Source organism: Bidens hawaiensis, unplaced genomic scaffold (genome assembly GCF_021521415.1).
Source record: "Bidens hawaiensis isolate Kalapana, Puna unplaced genomic scaffold, B.hawaiensis_p1.1 tig00016361_1, whole genome shotgun sequence".
NCBI classification, from domain to species: domain Eukaryota; kingdom Viridiplantae; phylum Streptophyta; class Magnoliopsida; order Asterales; family Asteraceae; genus Bidens; species Bidens hawaiensis.
The window spans coordinates 241,213-259,929 of NW_027492498.1; the positions used below are offsets into that span (position 1 = coordinate 241,213).

General features: G+C 44.4%; 1 pseudogene across 1 annotated transcript; it reads left to right on the forward strand.

Annotated features, from left to right (window-relative positions):
* The first annotated feature begins 1,561 nt into the window (after positions 1-1,561).
* LOC143551308 (putative metal-nicotianamine transporter YSL7) lies at positions 1,562-17,892 on the forward strand (annotated as a pseudogene). The gene is made up of 5 exons (XR_013138476.1): positions 1,562-1,948; positions 15,744-15,907; positions 15,988-16,220; positions 16,297-16,486; positions 16,554-17,892. The product of XR_013138476.1 is annotated as a putative metal-nicotianamine transporter YSL7 (transcript).
* Positions 17,893-18,717: the final 825 nt, after the last annotated feature.

Genomic DNA, 18,717 nt, shown 5'->3' on the forward strand with positions numbered 1-18,717 from the left:
TTGAGAGCTTGAACTTTAACTTTGGTATAATACCTAAATAGCCTTTCAACTTTTAAAGTTCACAAATTTTAGCACTACTTTTCATAAGAGATGTTAAAAAATAAGATTCACATGTACAAATATTACAATTTTAGGTATGAAATTTGAAGAGAAAAACTTAAATGAATTAAATAAAGAATAAAATAAAAAACAATATAATGGTTGAGTGGATTTATCTGCCATCTTAAATTATGAGCTTCTCTAATTCTTAGAGTGGTGTCATCATATTCATCATTTTTTTCCCATCTTTAAATTAAAAAAAAAACTTCTTAAAACTAATTTCATCTCATCCACCATTTTCTTATTCCACCTCTAAATTATAAAATGTTGTTATTTATCATTCTTTAAATTATTGTAATTATATAAAAGCAAGAAATATAATAAAATAATTATTTGTGAGTAAGATAAAAATAAAAGTGATAGATGGGTTATGAAAAGTTTTTAAATATAAACATTAAATTTTAAATGGTATGAATTTTAGTTAAATTATAGGATAAAAAAATATGAATGAAATGTGAACGCTCAAACATATTTATTATTGCCATTTTAGAGTATGATGAAATTGAAAAGAAAAGAAATAGTTTGTTTTGACTAAGTATCAGAATTAAAGAATCTCTTTATTTTTTTGCTTATGCTATAGATGAGGAATGATATAAGATAACGTTTTTTTTTTGAAAAAATAGATTAAAAAATAATAAAACAACTCTCGAAAACTTGACCAAAATTTGATTTTTTTAAGTCCCCATGTATTTTATTATAAGGTTATCTTTGAGGAAAAAATCGATCACGATATTTGACATATTACATATATTTAATAGTCTTTTAGTACATATATGTAATATTGTTATATTAGATAGATTTAATACAACAATATCACATATATGCATTGCAACAATATTACATATATGTAATATCACGATCAATATTTTTTATTAACTTTTTCTAAGTTTTGATAGAAAGAAATAATATACAAAAGGAATGATAGAAAGAAAGTTTAAAAACATTTATTTAAGTTAAATTTTATGAGCTTTTATTAGTTCTCGAGTACTCATTTCAAAAAAGAGTTTTCTTTTCAACCATTCCCATTATCCATATCATTAATCATATCGTAAACATTTTTATTTACTTGACGTTATTTCTTTTCCATTTCTTATTGTACACGGTTTACTAACTTAGTACACATGATAATAAACAATATATGTATGGGATATTCTATTTATAGTTTGTTATTTATTAATAACTTAAATGAAAGAAACATGTAATAGATGGTCGGTCATTATTACTTTTTAACACCTACTAGTAATCAATCTCCTGTAACAAAATTATATCTGCTAATAGAATTACCCAAAATATAACATATCGTATCGTATCACCCAATCGCCCCAAATTGAATTCAACCAATTGATTTCAAAATCCCAGCTGTCATTTGACCAACTATATTATATTATATTATATTATATTATATTATATTATATTATATTATATTTCTTCCGTTCTATACCACAATCACGTCTACTTTCATTGACGTCTTTCATACCTTCATCACTGCTAATGGAGACGGAGCGAGCATCAGATGATCCGAATAGGAATACAAACACGGAGATGGAGTCGGTCGAGAGGATTTTCGAGAGCAAGAAGGTGCCACCGTGGCAGAAGCAGCTGACGCTTCGTGCGTTCGTGGTGAGCTTTATACTGGGGATCCTGTTCACGTTCATTGTGATGAAGCTTAATCTCACCACCGGTATCATCCCCTCCTTGAACGTCTCCGCCGGTCTGCTCGGCTTCTTCTTCGTCAAGACGTGGACTAAGTTCCTTGATAAGTCCGGTCTGTTGAAGCAGCCCTTCACCAGGCAGGAGAACACGGTTATTCAGACCTGCGTCGTTGCTTCCTCCGGCATCGCCTTCTCAGGTACTTTCGGTTGATTGATCACTGCTTCTCTCATGCTCTTGAATTCTTTGTTCACGAGTTTTGTGTGATTTGTTAATCACGTGATTCGTCATGCGCCAATTTAATTTAATTCGATGGTGATCTCTATTATCTTGCTTGCTTAATTTAATAATTGTTCCATATTCAAGTAAATCAAATTTAATTATTATGATATATTTGTTTTTTCTGAAATTAATAATAAAGTATACTATAAAATTTGAATTTATTATCGGTTTCTTTATATATTTTAGCTTCCTTATGTAAGTTTGTTTGTTGGTATATGTCCCACCAAATTAGGCGTGTATTATGTTTATGTCCCATCAAATTAGGGGTTTTGATCATGTGGTCCACTTTACTTTATCAAATTGACTTTTAAATTTTACTTTCCAAGGTCTACTCTGTTATCATAATAATAATAATAATTATTATTAATCTTTTATCATTTTGACACATAAGGTGAATTCAAGATTGAGGAAGATATGATGATATTTAGCTCTAAAACTCAATAGTACGTTAGCTTAAATAATTATTTATCCTCATTTTGTTGCCTTTATCTTTAATAAGCAATTAAAAATAAGTTGTGTCTTGTAACTTGCAAATTATTGATACATCCAAAATAAATAATATCTTTTTTTGGATGGTCACTATCAGTATCAAGAATATACAAATTAGTGACTGAAGATTCACGTATAGTTATGAGTACGGATTCTTGACTTAGTATAACGGAATACTGAGCTGGCAATTGGAAATGTGAACATGCTGAAATCTACTTACTTTAAACGCACACAAAGATGGAATATATTATATATTATAATAATAAATTGCTGAAAGTCAAACTACTAAAAATGGAATGTAAGGCTGATTTTATTTTTTTTTTGCTTTTTGCTTTTTGGACGGGCAAAATGTCCAAAATGCCCCTCCAAAGCACCTAAAAACATCAAATTAAAGTTTTTTTATTTTTTTGGAGGGGCATTTTGAACATTTTGCCCCTCCAAAAAGCAAAAAGCAAAAAAAATAAGCTTAGCCAAACACTCCCTTAAGTGTTAAAACAAATCTTGCTACAGTCATAACATAAATAGTAAAAATGTTTGGTTTAATAGGTACATTGGGTTTAATTAAAAGTAACACTCGTTAGTTAAATTAGTGATGACAATTAGTTAATTAGTCTAGTTTGATACCCGATTGTAAAACCACACTATGCTTGTTTTTTGTGTATGTTACAATGAATCCTTTATTAATGTGAATCATGAACAACATGCATGTTTGAAGAGGTATGTACCTGCCTCAACACCAAGCAAGCCGGGTCAACCCGCAAGATAAAGACATTATGAAGGCACAAAGCCAAAACCCAGGCGCATGGCGCATACAAAACATGCTCAGGCATCATATGCTCGCGCATCACATATGCGCGCGGCGCATATCGCATGCTCTTGCACATCACATATGCTCGCGCGTCACAATTGCGCGTGGCGCACCAGCGCGCGGCGCATATCACACGCTCGTGCATATCACACCTGCGCATGAAATATCTGCGCGTGAGAATAAAAAGAAGACTTCGCGCATCCTCAGGATGGGCGCATATCACACGTGCACATAATCAACCTCGTCCTTATCCAAATCAGGGTTAGGGCAACCTTGATTGTGCACGTCAGACAATCTTCTAGAAGGCATCTTTTTAAGGAGTAAGAATATGCTGATGTTGACAGCTGCCAAATGAAAGGTCGACAACTCAGCATGACACATGTGCTACCACATGATTACAACCAACGAGAAAGCGCCAGGTGTCCCAGAGGACACATGGCGCAGTGCGGTTGGAGGAGGCCAACGAGGCTGAGCCCAACCAGTGGAAACCCTAGCACTATAAATACAGCATCAACTCCACTTTGATGACACATTCATTCACACTCAATCATTGACAGTTACAAGCAGTGATATCACATTCAATCATATTGAATCATATTCACTCACAGTCAGTTACAGAAAGACACACAGTCACATCATCAAGGGTATTCAGCGATTCAGCAATACTCTTGAGATTCACTTACATACAACATTATTATCTTCTCCAAAAGATACTGATTCTCACGCCGGAGGGTTACCCCAAAGAGGACCCCTCTGTCCCTTTCTGAGGGGTAAGTAACGGCGCTGTTCATTTTGTAGGTGGAAGAACTCGGATCCAGAAGAACCATCGGTGAAATAGTTTAATCACACCCGAGGAAAGTAGATCTGCTACCAGTGAGTAGATCCACGTTTCTTCATTGGCGCCATCCACTGTTACAAACGGCAATCAGATCTCATCCAGATCTAAAAAATTCAATCACCATGGTTTCTGGAGTTCGTAACGTTGATCAAGCTCTGGAGGATATAGAACGTGAGGGTGTTAACGACGGACAGCAGGTTCTGAGGGTTCCGCGTGATTATACGCGTACCACCAGCAACCGTCCCTTCGTCACAACCCCTCACGGCCAGACTGAAACTCCTCCAGATGATCACACGTTACAAAATATGGCCGGCGCGAAGCTGAAGGGACCAATGGGTCCAGAAGATGAAGCAGACGATCCGAATGAATGGCTCATAAATGAGCAGCGGCGTCTGATGGAAAAGTACACTGAAATGATCAAACAGAAGAAGCTAGCCGACCAAACACAAAGGCAAGCGATGGAGAAGCAGCCCACAAAAAGGCCGCGCGCGCCGGAAGAAGGGCATTCTGTTCACACTGCACACACAGAGTTCAGTGATGAAGAGGTGCATAGCATGAGAAAGACAAGGGATACTCATGCAGGAGGCTCGCAGCTCCGCGCGCCTGTGAACATGGCGCCAGGAGCCAGAGCAGATCCGGATTTGCACATGCCATACAGCCCACCGGTCAGAGGGCAAGTGGACGTAACCACACCCTACAGACCAGCCATCCTGGTAAAACACTCAAAGTTTACTGCGCGCATCGCGCAGGCTCCCATCCAGCACAAGACCAAGATGCCAAGTGGTCTGGGGAAATATGATGGCACGACAGATCCAGATGACTTTTTGCAAGGTTTCTATAACACGGGAAACCTAGAGAGCTGGACGATGCCAACATGGTGTCATATGTTTGCCCGCTGCCTCACGGGCGCAGCGCGAGTATGGTTCGAGAGCTTGCCGACAGGGCAAATTGATGGGTTCGAGGAACTATTAGAAAAGTTCCAGGCCCACTTCGTACAGCAGCGCAGGCACACGCGCGATCCTGATGACATCATGCACTGCATCCGCAGGAATGATGAAACGATTGAAGATTACATCACTCGTTTCAATCAGGAGTCCCTGGCAATCGGGGGCATAACTGAGCAGCTCCTGCGCGTGGCCTTTATACAAGGCGCGCGCAGTGATCAGTTACGACGAGCTCTCGTAAGCAAAGATGGTATGCCCACCACGTGGGCCAAGTTAATGGAGGCATCGCGAGTTTTCGCGAGAAATGAGAAACAGATTGCCCAAGATAGGGCAAGAGAAAGAGCGCATCAGGCTGAATCACCGCGCAGCAAAGAGAAGAGGGCCAAACAGAACTCTGTATGGTCCAGGTTGCAGCCAACAAGTTTTTCTTCCGCGGAAAAACAAGCGCAACCAAGCTCACCCCAGCCCCAAAAGGATGCTCGTAAACACGGGGAGGGTGACAAGAGGGAGGGCGGCAGAGATCCTAGCAGACCTCTGCCAAGAATATGGACTCCCCTCACTAAAACACCTTCACAGGTGTTAAGTACTGAGAATGTCCAATTCAAGCCTCCCAAGCAACTACACTACAAGGGGCCGCAAAACAGTGGTAAATATTGTGAATTTCACAGGTCCCCGGGCCACAACACCGACGCATGCCATCACTTAAAGGATGCGATCGAGAAGGATGTAAAGTCTGGCAGGCTGGCTCACTTGGTGAAAAACCAAAGAATAGAAGATGAGCAACCGGAGGGAGCCTCTGCCAGCAAGAAGTACAAAAGAATCTGTGTGGCTGAGGGGGGACGACAAGGGCAGACGTCAAGAAAGAGAAGCGCGCAAATTCACGGAGATTGGCGCGAGCAGCAAGTCATCTTCCCAAGAATCAGGGGAGGCCCTTCAATAAGCAGTCCTCTCGTCATTACCACACACATTGCTCATTACGAAGTGTCAAAGGTCCTGGTGGACACTGGAAGCGAATCTGACATTATGTATGAGCAGTGTTTCAGAAAGTTAGACCCGGCAGACCAAGCTCGGCTCGAAATTGTGAACGCACCAATCTGTGGTGTCTCAAATGAAATCATACATCCCCTAGGCCAGATTCAGTTTGAACTAACTATGGGGGATGATGAGCACAAGCGAGCCGAAGTTGTCAACTTCTTGGTCTTGCCCACCACATCATGCCACAATATGATCCTGGGTAGGGGAACAATTGCCCAATTTAATGCTGTACCATCGCCAGCGCACGGCGCATTGGGGATCCCTACACCAACAGGCGTAGTATTTGTTTACCGCGATCATTTGTGCGCAGTGACAACCACGCCGCGGGAAGGGAGAATGAAACTTCCAACGGCGGACAATGCGCCAGAGAAGTGGATTTTAAACCCAAAATTCCCCGACCAAACGGTCACAATTGGCGCTACCATCTCAGACGACACGAGATTGAGAGTGAAAAGGTTGCTCACAAAATACATGTCGGTCTTCGCGTGGCAACACTCCGATATGATTGGGGTCCCGCGAGACTTGGCGCAACACTCTCTTAACACGTTCAAGTCGGTGGAGCCAATTGCTCAGAAGAAGAGAATCATGGGGGATGAAAAGGCGAAGGCCATGAATGAGCAAGTTGAGGACTTGTTGCGCGCAAACATTATCCGCCCGATCCGATACCAGACGTGGGTAGCCAATCCTGTGATGGTAAAGAAAAGCAACGGGTCATGGAGGATGTGTATTGACTTCAAGGACCTCAACAAAGCATGTCCGAAAGACTGTTACCCACTACCAAACATCGACGCAAAGGTGGACTCCGTGGCGCCATTCAAGCTCAAATGTTTCCTGGATGCCTACAAAGGCTATCACCAGATTCAAATGGCACCACAGGATGAAGACAAGACGGCCTTCAGAACCGACAAGGGTGTTTTTTGTTACACAAAAATGCCCTTTGGTTTAAAGAACGCGGGCGCAACCTATCAGAGACTTATGGATTCGGTTTTCAGTGAACAAATCGGAAGAAATCTAGAAGTCTACGTCGATGATTTGGTGATCAAGAGCAGGGAGGAGAGACAAATGCTCAACGACATCGAGGAAACTCTTCAGCGCCTAACGGAAGTTAACATGAAGCTCAACCCGAGCAAATGTACTTTTGGCGCGGAAGAGGGGAAATTTCTTGGTGTAATGGTCACTAAGGAGGGTTTCAAGGTGAATCCTGAGAAGGTGGAAGCCATCCTTGACATGCCTTCACCATCCACCATGAAAGAGGTTCAGAAGCTGAATGGTAGATTGGTGTCAATCAACAGGTTCCTAGCGAACCACGCCAGCAAATCTACTCCATTCGTTAACACCTTGAGGAACTGTTTGAAGAAGAGCCAATTCAAGTGGACGCCTGAGGCTGAGCAAGCTTTCAATGAGATAAAAGAATGTCTCATAAAGCTGCCCGCGCTCACAGCCCCACTTCCTGGCGAAACCCTTACATTGTACTTGTCAGCTGGAGATCGCGCCATTGGCGCAGTATTATTGGTGGATCGCAAGGGGATCCAAACGCCAAATTTACTATGTGAGTCGAGTGCTCACAGACCCTGAGACGCGCTATTCCATCATGGAAAAATTAGTTTTGTCACTAACACACGCGTCGCGCAAGCTACATAGATATTTCAATGGTCATCCTATTGAAGTACTGACTGGTTACAACATCCAGCAAGTCTTGCGACGTCCCGCGCTCTCCGGAAGGCTGACAAAGTGGGCGCTGGAATTAGGTGAACACACGATCACTTATAAGCCCCGTCCAGCAATAAAGGGTCAAGTTTTGGCGGATTTCATCACGGAAATCCCAGAGGGAAAGATTGAAGAAGCTCAGCGCGAGGTAGACCCTCCGCGACCAAATGATGAAGAAGATGTTTGGAGGCTATTCACTGATGGAGCCTCCAACAGCGAAGGGTCTGGCGCAGGTCTCAAACTGGTGGACCCTGATAATCATGAATATACTTATGCTATCAGGTTGGACTTCAAGAGTACCAACAATGAGGCTGAGTATGAAGCCCTGCTGGCTGGTCTGCGCATCGCGCGCAAGTTTGGGGTTAAAAGACTAGAGGCGCATGTTGATTCTTACTTGGTAGCTGCTCAGGTCAACGGCCTATATGACGCCAAGGAGAACACAATGCCTCTGTATCTAGAGCAGGCAAAAAAGCTCGTTGAGCAGTTTGACTTCTTCAGAATCATACACATCTCGCGAAGCGAAAACAAGTCCGCAGACGCGTTGAGTAAAATGGCATCAACTAATTTTGATCACTTTGGCAAAGATGTCAGGGTGGAAATAATGAGCAGCCCGTCAGTGCAAACGCAATCGGTCCTGGTAATTCATACAACTCCTTCATCCTGGATAACTCCAATAATGGAATTCCTGAAAGAGGGGAAGTTACCGGATGATCGCGCACAGGCGAGAAAGATAAGACACAAGGCGCAGAACTATGAACTACTTGATGGTACAGTGTATCGGCGCTCTTATCTTGGACCGCTCATGAAATGCCTGGATGCGGAAGAAGCAAGCTATGTGATTAGGGAGATTCATGAAGGAATCTGTGGAATTCACGCTGGTCCGCGCATGGTGGTTACCAAGGCGATGAGCTCGGGCTACTATTGGCCAGGCATGTACTTGGATGCGCTAAAAGAAATCCAAAAATGCAAGGCATGTCAGAGCTACGCGCCAAACACCATGCGTCCAAAAAACAACTTGATTCCAGTCACCTCAGCATGGCCTTTCCACAAATGGGCCATTGATATTGTGGGGCCCCTGCCGCAAGCGCAAGGGCGGGTGAAATTTTTGGTAGTGGCGATAGACTATTTCACAAAATGGGTTGAAGCCAAGCCACTAGCAAAAATCACAGCTGAGGCGATGAAGCAATTCATCTGGAGCCACATCATTTGTCGTTTTGGCCTTCCTCTGGAAATTGTGAGCGACAATGGCAAACAATTCACTGACAGGAAGATATCAAGCTGGCTCAAAGAATTGCACATCAACCAAATCTTCACGTCCGTCTACCATCCTCAAGGGAATGGCCAAGTGGAGCGCGCGAATCAAAGTTTGCTAAATGGGCTGAAGAAAAGATTGGAGGGAGAATCCCATTCTTGGGTCGAAGAGTTACCTAATGTCCTGTGGGCGCACAGGACATTAAGCAAAACTAGCAATGGCGAATCCCCGTTCAGCCTAACCTATGGGACAGAGGCTATGATCCCAGCGGAAATTGGATGCCCATCCCATAGGGTACTCATGATGGGCAAAACTGATAACGACCGCGATAGAAGGTTGGACCTTAACTTGCTTGAAGGGCGCAGAGAAGCGGCTATCATTAATGAAGCCAGATACAAGAAAAAGCTGGAAAAATATTATAATCAGCGCGTTAAAGAGTGCCACTTCAAGAAAAATGATTTTGTCCTTCGAAACAATGAAGCTAGTCGCGCAATACCCCCAGGAAAAATGTCCCCCAATTGGGAGGGACCTTATCAAATTTCAGAAGATCTGGGGAAAGGCGCGTACGCTTTAAAAGATTTGAACGGAAAAAAGATACCGCGCGCGTGGAACGCGGCACAACTTAGAAAATGCTTCATGTAAAAAGTTCAAATTTGTAATCAAGGCTTTTAAGCCATCATCAATGATGATTCGCGCTATCTTTCAATATTTGTCGCGCTATCTTTCAATATTGGTTCTCTTACCTTTGCATACATGTTTCACACTTCCTTTATTAAATTGGAACAATATGACAACACTATATTGACTTCAAAACAAAATAAAGCGAAGTAAAACATACATGCGCGAGCCTTAGCTCAAACGCGTTAACGAGTCTTAACTCTAAAACGTCAGGGCCTTAGCCCAAAATTACGAGCCTTAGCTCAAACACGTTAATGAGTCTTAACTCTAAAATCGTCAGGGCCTTAGCCCAAAACAAAGAGCCTTAGCTCAAAACACTCACATACATCCATCTTACACCCCGCGCAGCCTGATCATAAAAATCCTTAAACAAAACTAAGGCAAAGTACATGCCATATCATGTTAAGGTCTCAGGTCGAGGCCGCGCGCGGAACCATAGTGGATATCTGAGTAACACAAGCTGACATGTAATGGCTAAACTCATACTTCCATACCGCGTGACACCAACGCGCGAAAAAGAAATAACGAAAAATTAGCGTGCATGTCAGCATGAGCAAGATACTGCGAGAGCCACAAACAAAATAGAACAGAGGTTAAGTGAATAATTTCCTTACAACCTTGTTCTTATTTTAACGTTCAAGCATATCTTATATCTATACAACCAAACATGAAGAGATGAATGGAAATGCGCAAGATACGAAAAGGAGATAACAAGTTTCATTTCATTGGATCGAAATTTACAAGTATGATGAGTTACAAACTACAAGTATAAAAGATAAATATACAAAATTTGATGAAGGGCTTCTCAAGTCTCCACGTCGACGTCAGCCGCTTCATCATCCTCATCATCTCGCGCAGCATCTGGCGCGGTCTGCTCTTCATCTCCGAACTGACCATAGTCAAGTTCTTCCTCCTCATTGGAGTCTTCGATCACAACGGTGTCACGAGCAGATTCTTTCGCCGCGCCAGAGCCGCTGGCAGGGGCAACATCCCCCGCGCCACCATCATCGCCACCAGCCCTCTCGCAATCATCAAGCAACTTCTTTAGTGCGCCGAGGTCGGGCTGGTCAGCAAGCGCAGCTATCTGTAAATCATTAGAAAAGTAATGAGTACAAACACTTAGAAAAGTTAGTAAAGTAAAACTCATTAAGATCAAGGTACCTGCATAAGGATGGGGATGGGAGTATTCATATACTTTTCCCCCACCGCGGCCATGTCCGCGCAGGCCGCATCGAACTTGTAAGGGTACTCGGATGGGTTCTTCCTCAACATGCCATACTCATACCCATCCGTAAACCCTTCAGCTCGGCCCACCAAACGCGCGGCGGCATTGCAGTCCATCACAAGGGCTTGAAACTCGGCGGAATATTTCATCGCCAAAGCGCAGCGAGCCATGCCCTGTGACACCAGCCATTGGCGATCCTGCGCGAGGCCAGCAACAGACGTCTCGAGGGCAGGAACCTGAGAGTTTAATAACTCAACAGTTTCCTTAGCCTTTTTTAGTTCCTCCTTGTCAGACGCTGCTGCCGCCAAAATTTTTTCTTTCTCCGCCTGCGCAGCACCAAGTGCTTCCTGGCTGGACGCCGCCGTGGCCAAGGCCTCATCTCTATCGGCCTGCGCGGCCGCCAAATCCCTTTTCAGGCGCGCAACCTCGCTCTCCAACGATGATTTCTCAGTAATACTCTTGATGATAGCTTGGTCACGCGCCTCGGCCTGCTGTTCCAAGACACGCACTCTGCGCGCGTACTTGGCAACTTCGGCCTCCGCCAACTGCTGCTTCTCCCGCGCAGCCTGGAGCTCATGCCCGCGCTTGATGTATGCGGTGTTGGCACTTGCTCGGTTTTCACTGAGCTCCGCCTGGAGTTTCTCAGCTCGCGCGCGAGCATCAGACAGGTTCCAGGCGGCCACCTTAGCCTCTCGCTGGGCTTCCACAAGAGCGTCGCGTACTTTAATATAATCACGACGAAGCTCTTGGGAAGCAGCGAAAAAAGCCGACCCAGCGAAAACATGGTCGTTCAGCAAGTCCGCGCGAGTGCGCTCCTCTTGATACCTCCTTTCAGTAGGAGGCACGGCATGAGCCCAGAAGTCCTCGCATACGCCCATGGATTGAAAGGAACTTTCTTCATTAATATTCCATCTCGGGCGGTAAACGTGGTCACCTTCCTGCAAAAATGTAAGAAAAGTTCTAAGTCATAAAACATACTTATAGGGAGATACGCGCAGCGGACCAACAAATCAATACATACCTGCGGGGATGAAGCAGGAAAGTCAGCGCCAGCCCCACCAGAGGTCTGCGCTGCGAACACTTGCGGCATCGCAGGGCTGGCGCGATCTCCTAAGGAGTCTTCACCTTGAACCCCCTCGTCCTCCTCGTCTCCTTCAACAGGCCTCTTCTGCTGCGACCTGGAAGGCTCCAAACCAGCCTCGCGGGGAGGGCTACGTGCAGGAGGAGGCGAAGGAGGTCTCGACGCCGCCAGTTCGGCGCGCAACACCGTTTCCTGCTCCTTGGTTATCCCAACAAGGGGAGACTCAGCACTAGCAGGAGCAGGACCAGAACCAGCGGCGCCGGCAGCTGCGCCAGGAGTATCATCAGCAACTGTTGTACCAGCTACAACTCCTATGAACAAATAAACAAGGAATGGTTTATGACTAAGTCCAAAAGGAAAAATTCAGAAGACAAATGTGCAACACTTACCTTGGCGCAACTCTGTTCGCGCGTCGAACATCGCCATAAAATTCATTCTACCCTTTTCAGAGGGTAGAACAGGGGACTTCGATGGAGTCCCCGGCGCAGCCGTAGCACCTTGTGGCGCCTGCGGCTGATCTGTTACCGTCGCCGGCTCTGCAATCATTCAAATAACCAACGGTTTAATAATAACTCAGTCAGATGAAGATAAGCAAAGTATACCGGTTGCAGGCGCGGCGCGGCTTCTCTCTTCAGCAGCGCGAACGGAGGAGGCGACGGCACCATACCTCAAGTGGACAGGAGGTCTGCCCACTCTCACAGGCAGAGAACTTAAAGAAACCTTTGTGGTTTCCTTAGGTCTCTTCGTTTGAGCATGGGGATGAGCGACAGGGGTGTCCTCTTTCTTCTGTTTCTTACTGGCCCCTGCGCCAGATTTCCCCTTAGCTTTGCGCTTTAGTAGAGGCACCTCCTCTTCCTCCTCCTCCTCTTCCGCGAGCTCTAGCTCGTAGTTTTCAAGCGCATCTACAAAAACAAGCGACAGAACTGTTAATAAACTTGGGTATTCTAAAGGAATGAGCAGGATTGCGAAGGCTTACCAGGCGCGTCACCGTCAAAGTCAAAATCCAGATCCACTGGGATGAACATGTCATCGAAGCGATCCGGGAAACCAACCTCCCCAACGCCAAGTTCGACGGAGCCGCCCTCCACATGTTCATCATAAGCGGCAAGGATGTAATCCTTGGTGACTGCGCAAAGACAAGTTAAATGATATCAGCAAAAGAACGATGTTCGCGCAACAACAAAAAAAAAAAAAAAAAAAAAAAAAAAAAAAAAAAAAAAAAACAAAAACACTTACACAACCCGTCGACTTGGATAACGGGCTCAAGCGCGCTGTCGGCCCAGAGCCTGCTCATGCCGACCCCAACCAGCGCCTCCTCGCAAATTTTCTTCGCGGGGGATGGTTCGGCGGTCAGCTTTTTAACCCATGCGCCAGTTGGGTTCTTGAGGACATCCTCATCCGCAGGCGCAGAAGTGATAGAGCGCATGGTCATACGGATGGGGATCACACCGGCCTTAATGTAAAAAAACCTCTCAGACCAGTCATGAAGGCTCTTGAATGAAACAGTGGAGCACTTCACCTTCTGACTGCGAGGAATAAAAGAGATCCAATTGTCTTGGATCTTGGCCTTATAAAAATATTGAAAGCGCCGAGGAGTGGGTTCCTCGCGCTGGGATTTGCACATGAACTCAAAGTGAGTCACGCGCACGAGTCCAAACGGATGGACTTGGGATATGTGAATCCCATAGAACTTCAACAGTGCACCCACAAACCTTGTCATCGGGAGACGAAGGTTGCAGTGGGTGAAAAAGTGGCTATATAGGGATATATAGCCGGCAGGCGGGTCCGCCGCCGTTTGCCCGGACCTAGGCAACATGCAGCCAAACAGGGTGGGAAACCCCTGAGAGGCGATGAGGTTGTCGAGATCGGCCTGCTTCAATTTGCAGGGGATTTCATTCCACCTTTTGGTGGCCTTGGTCCTCCCTACTTCCTCCGATGTGGTTTCAACAACCTTCTTCCCCTTTCCTTTTTGCTTCAATGTCGACATCACCACAGATTTCACACGGCGTCTTCGAGAGGCAACGGAGGTGATTGAAGGGCTAGACGAGTATGAACTATCAGACATACAACTGTAATAGCCGATAATCGAGGATTCGAATCGATGTAAACAATCAAATCAGAATGTGAAAGCAGGAATTCGAATTTGAACAACAATAAAGATGAGGATACAAAATTTTCTAGGGGCCTGCTTTTATAGGACCAGGAGAGAGAAATGTGGCAGCTGATCGGATTCCACGCGCCCCCACTCGCAGGTGCAAGCCAACGAAGGAATGACACGTGTCCCTAACAGCTGTGTGAGGGGACATAAAATTGTAACCGACCTGCCACGGCACAGTGACGCGCCCCCACTCGCAGGTACTAACCAATGCGAGTGCAACACGTGTTCAGGACAGCTGTGAGGGGACGTGAAAGCCAACTGTAGCACCTCGAGCACACGAAACCTCTGACACGTTTACGGCGCACGTCACCACCAACCAACCACGTGTTTGGACCTTTGGTTTTCAACAAAGTGGATAGAACTTCGCGCGATGATGGAAACAACCAGGAAAACGACAAAACCCCCTATAAAAGGACAATTCAGTGAGTCTAATATCTATCTCACCACGCTCGCGCGAGATAAGACACACATTAGACTGGGGGGGCTTGAAGAGGTATGTACCCGCCTCAACACCAAGCAAGCCGGGTCAACCCGCAAGATAAAGACATTATGAAGGCACAAAGCCAAAACCCAGGCGCATGGCGCATACAAAACATGCTCAGGCATCATATGCTCGCGCATCACATATGCGCGCGGCGCATATCGCATGCTCTTGCACATCACATATGCTCGCGCGTCACAATTGCGCGTGGCGCACCAGCGCGCGGCGCATATCACACGCTCGTGCATATCACACCTGCGCATGAAATATCTGCGCGTGAGAATAAAAAGAAGACTTCGCGCATCCTCAGGATGGGCGCATATCACACGTGCACATAATCAACCTCGTCCTTATCCAAATCAGGGTTAGGGCAACCTTGATTGTGCACGTCAGACAATCTTCTAGAAGGCATCTTTTTAAGGAGTAAGAATATGCTGATGTTGACAGCTGCCAAATGAAAGGTCGACAACTCAGCATGACACATGTGCTACCACATGATTACAACCAACGAGAAAGCGCCAGGTGTCCCAGAGGACACATGGCGCAGTGCGGTTGGAGGAGGCCAACGAGGCTGAGCCCAACCAGTGGAAACCCTAGCACTATAAATACAGCATCAACTCCACTTTGATGACACATTCATTCACACTCAATCATTGACAGTTACAAGCAGTGATATCACATTCAATCATATTGAATCATATTCACTCACAGTCAGTTACAGAAAGACACACAGTCACATCATCAAGGGTATTCAGCGATTCAGCAATACTCTTGAGATTCACTTACATACAACATTATTATCTTCTCCAAAAGATACTGATTCTCACGCCGGAGGGTTACCCCAAAGAGGACCCCTCTGTCCCTTTCTGAGGGGTAAGTAACGGCGCTGTTCATTTTGTAGGTGGAAGAACTCGGATCCAGAAGAACCATCGGTGAAATAGTTTAATCACACCCGAGGAAAGTAGATCTGCTACCAGTGAGTAGATCCACGTTTCTTCAATGTTTATGATTGACAGGAGGGTTTGGTAGTTACCTGTTTGGGATGAGTGAAGTTATTGCAAAACAATCAAATGAAGCAAACTTTGAACAGAACATCAAGAACCCTTCACTTGCATGGATGATTGGATTTCTTTTCGTTGTTAGTTTCCTTGGACTCTTTTCGGTTGTCCCTCTTCGCAAGGTATCCTTTCGTTTCCAACACTAGCCAGGTCCGTTTGGACCGTTTATCTATCAAATATAACCAATCTTTACTTGCTGCAGATCATGATAATCGACTTCAAACTCATTTATCCAAGTGGGACCGCAACCGCTCACCTCATCAATAGTTTCCACACCCCCCAGGGTGCTAAGTTAGCCAAGAAGCAAGTCAGAACTTTAGGGAAATTCTTCTCCATGAGTTTCCTATGGGGCTTCTTTCAGTGGTTCTTTACGGGTGGAAACGACTGTGGATTTGCAAGCTTCCCCACACTCGGTCTTAAGGCCTACGAAAACAAGTATGTGCAGCATTCATTTATTATCCTTCGCTTTTCTAGTAACAAATGATTGATGATACATTTGTGTCAAATGCAGGTTCTTTTTCGACTTTTCAGCAACTTATGTTGGTGTCGGTATGATCTGCCCGTATCTTATTAACATATCATTACTGGTCGGGGCGATACTTTCATGGGGCATAATGTGGCCTCTCATAAACGAAAAGAAAGGCGATTGGTTCTCGGCAGATCTTAAGTCAAGCAGTCTCCATGGCCTGCAAGGCTACAGGGTAAGTCGCAATATTATTTTCTAGTTTCTGTTTTTACTGGTTTTTAACATAATGTAGTTAAATGCAGGTGTTTATCGGCATAGCCATGATCCTAGGTGACGGGCTGTACAACTTCATAAAGGTCCTCAGTTACACCTTAACGGGCTTATATCGCCAGTTTAATGATAAGAAAACCAAAGGAGAACCTGTTACTGGTAATTCATCCCCTGATCTTCCGTCCTTGTCATATGATGACGAAAGACGGACCCGATTATTTCTAAAGGATCAGATTCCTAACTGGATTGCGATAGTCGGGTATCTAGCGATTGCTATCGTTTCAATTATTACTCTCCCCCACATCTTCCACCCGCTCAAGTGGTACTACATTGCTGCTATTTATGTATTTGCCCCTGTGTTAGCCTTCTGTAACGCGTATGGATGTGGGCTCACCGACTGGTCATTAGCATCGACATACGGGAAGCTTGCGATCTTCGTGATCGGAGCGTGGGCCGGTGGGTCAAACGGGGGTGTGTTAGCCGGGTTAGCAGCATGCGGGGTCATGATGAATATTGTTTCAACAGCATCTGACTTAACCCAGGACTTCAAGACCGGTTACATGACCTTGGCTTCACCCCGGTCCATGTTCGTGAGCCAAGTGATCGGGACCGCAATGGGTTGCATCATCTCCCCGTGTGTGTTCTGGCTCTTTTACAAGGCATTTGACAAGTTTGGACTTCAGGGTTCTGAGTACCCTGCGCCATACGCACTCATTTACCGAAACATGGCGATTTTGGGAGTCGAAGGGTTCTCAACATTACCGACAAGTGCCTCATGCTTTGTTATATATTCTTCGGGTTCGCGATCCTTGTGAATGGGATACGGGACTTGGTGGGGAAAAAGCGGGCTCAGTTTATTCCGATTCCAATGGCAATGGCGATCCCGTTCTATATAGGTGGTTATTTTGCTATCGATATGTGTGTTGGGAGTTTGATATTGTTTGTTTGGTCTAAGGTGAACAAGGCAAAGGCTGCTGCGTTCGGGCCTGCGGTTGCTTCGGGTTTGATTTGTGGTGATGGAATCTGGACTTTACCTAGTTCGATATTGGCTTTGGCTCGTGTTAATCCTCCGATTTGCATGAAGTTTCTGTCGAGGTCAATGAATGTCAAAGTTGACAAGTTGATAAGTCCGTAAATTGTTAGTTTTACAGTAGTCACTGTAAGAACAAGTGTGTGTTTAAAACAGTTTTTATCTTGAAAATAATATTATTTAGTACATTTTCTGTTGACAAAAGTCTACTAAGAGTCGTTCGCAGATTCCAGTACTTTTATTTTGTTGTTTCTAGTGACTGGCTGGATAGCAATGGGTCGAGTTTGGTATAGGTTTATATAGATTGTTGAGCTGTATCTCATAGTTGTCGACAGTTGTAATTTATGATCTTCAAAAGTAGCTTATCTCAAACCTGACAACATATAACTAATATAAGTATGTCCTCATGTGCTTCAGTACAGGTGAGTTGGCCAATATAAGCTTCACAGTATCTAACTCATCTGCCGAGTTACTACCGATGCTCCAACATGATATCTGAGCCCATCTCATAATTGCCAATCCAACCTCTGCCTGGCCTGCCATCGTCTTTTGTGAGTGTATTTTTACATAAGAATAAAAACAAATAGTATACAAAGTAGATTCTTGGTAATCAAAAGAGCAAGAAAAGATTAACTAATAAGGAGTGCTTCTGAGCAAAAGAGCAAGAAAATTTATTCCATATTGGCAATCAAAGCATACAGAATGCATGGACCAAAACACTTGAACCATAGACGATACAAAGATTAGTAATAACTAATAAGGAGTACAACAATAAGCAAGTATATACCATGTGAATAAATTACCAGTACGATGTAAAACCAGACAGACAGATATTCGATGACAGGGAAACACTCGAATAGATCAGCAATCCCCAGATCTCCATTTCCAATGATGGTTAAATTGTAACTATTCTGCAAGAGTTACAACATTCAGTTAAGTTATAGAAGACAATAAGCTTGGCATTATTATGTTTTAACAGGAACTTACAAGAGTCGATCTCTTAAGTGATGGACAACTGGTTAAAAGACCGAGAAGATCTTCTTCAGATATGTGTATTTCTTGCAAATATAGGTTGTAAGGTTACCAAATCGACCGGATGATGGAATATTATAAAAAGCGCAATCCTTGAGATACAGATTCGTTAAATGATGTAGAGAAAAGGGCAA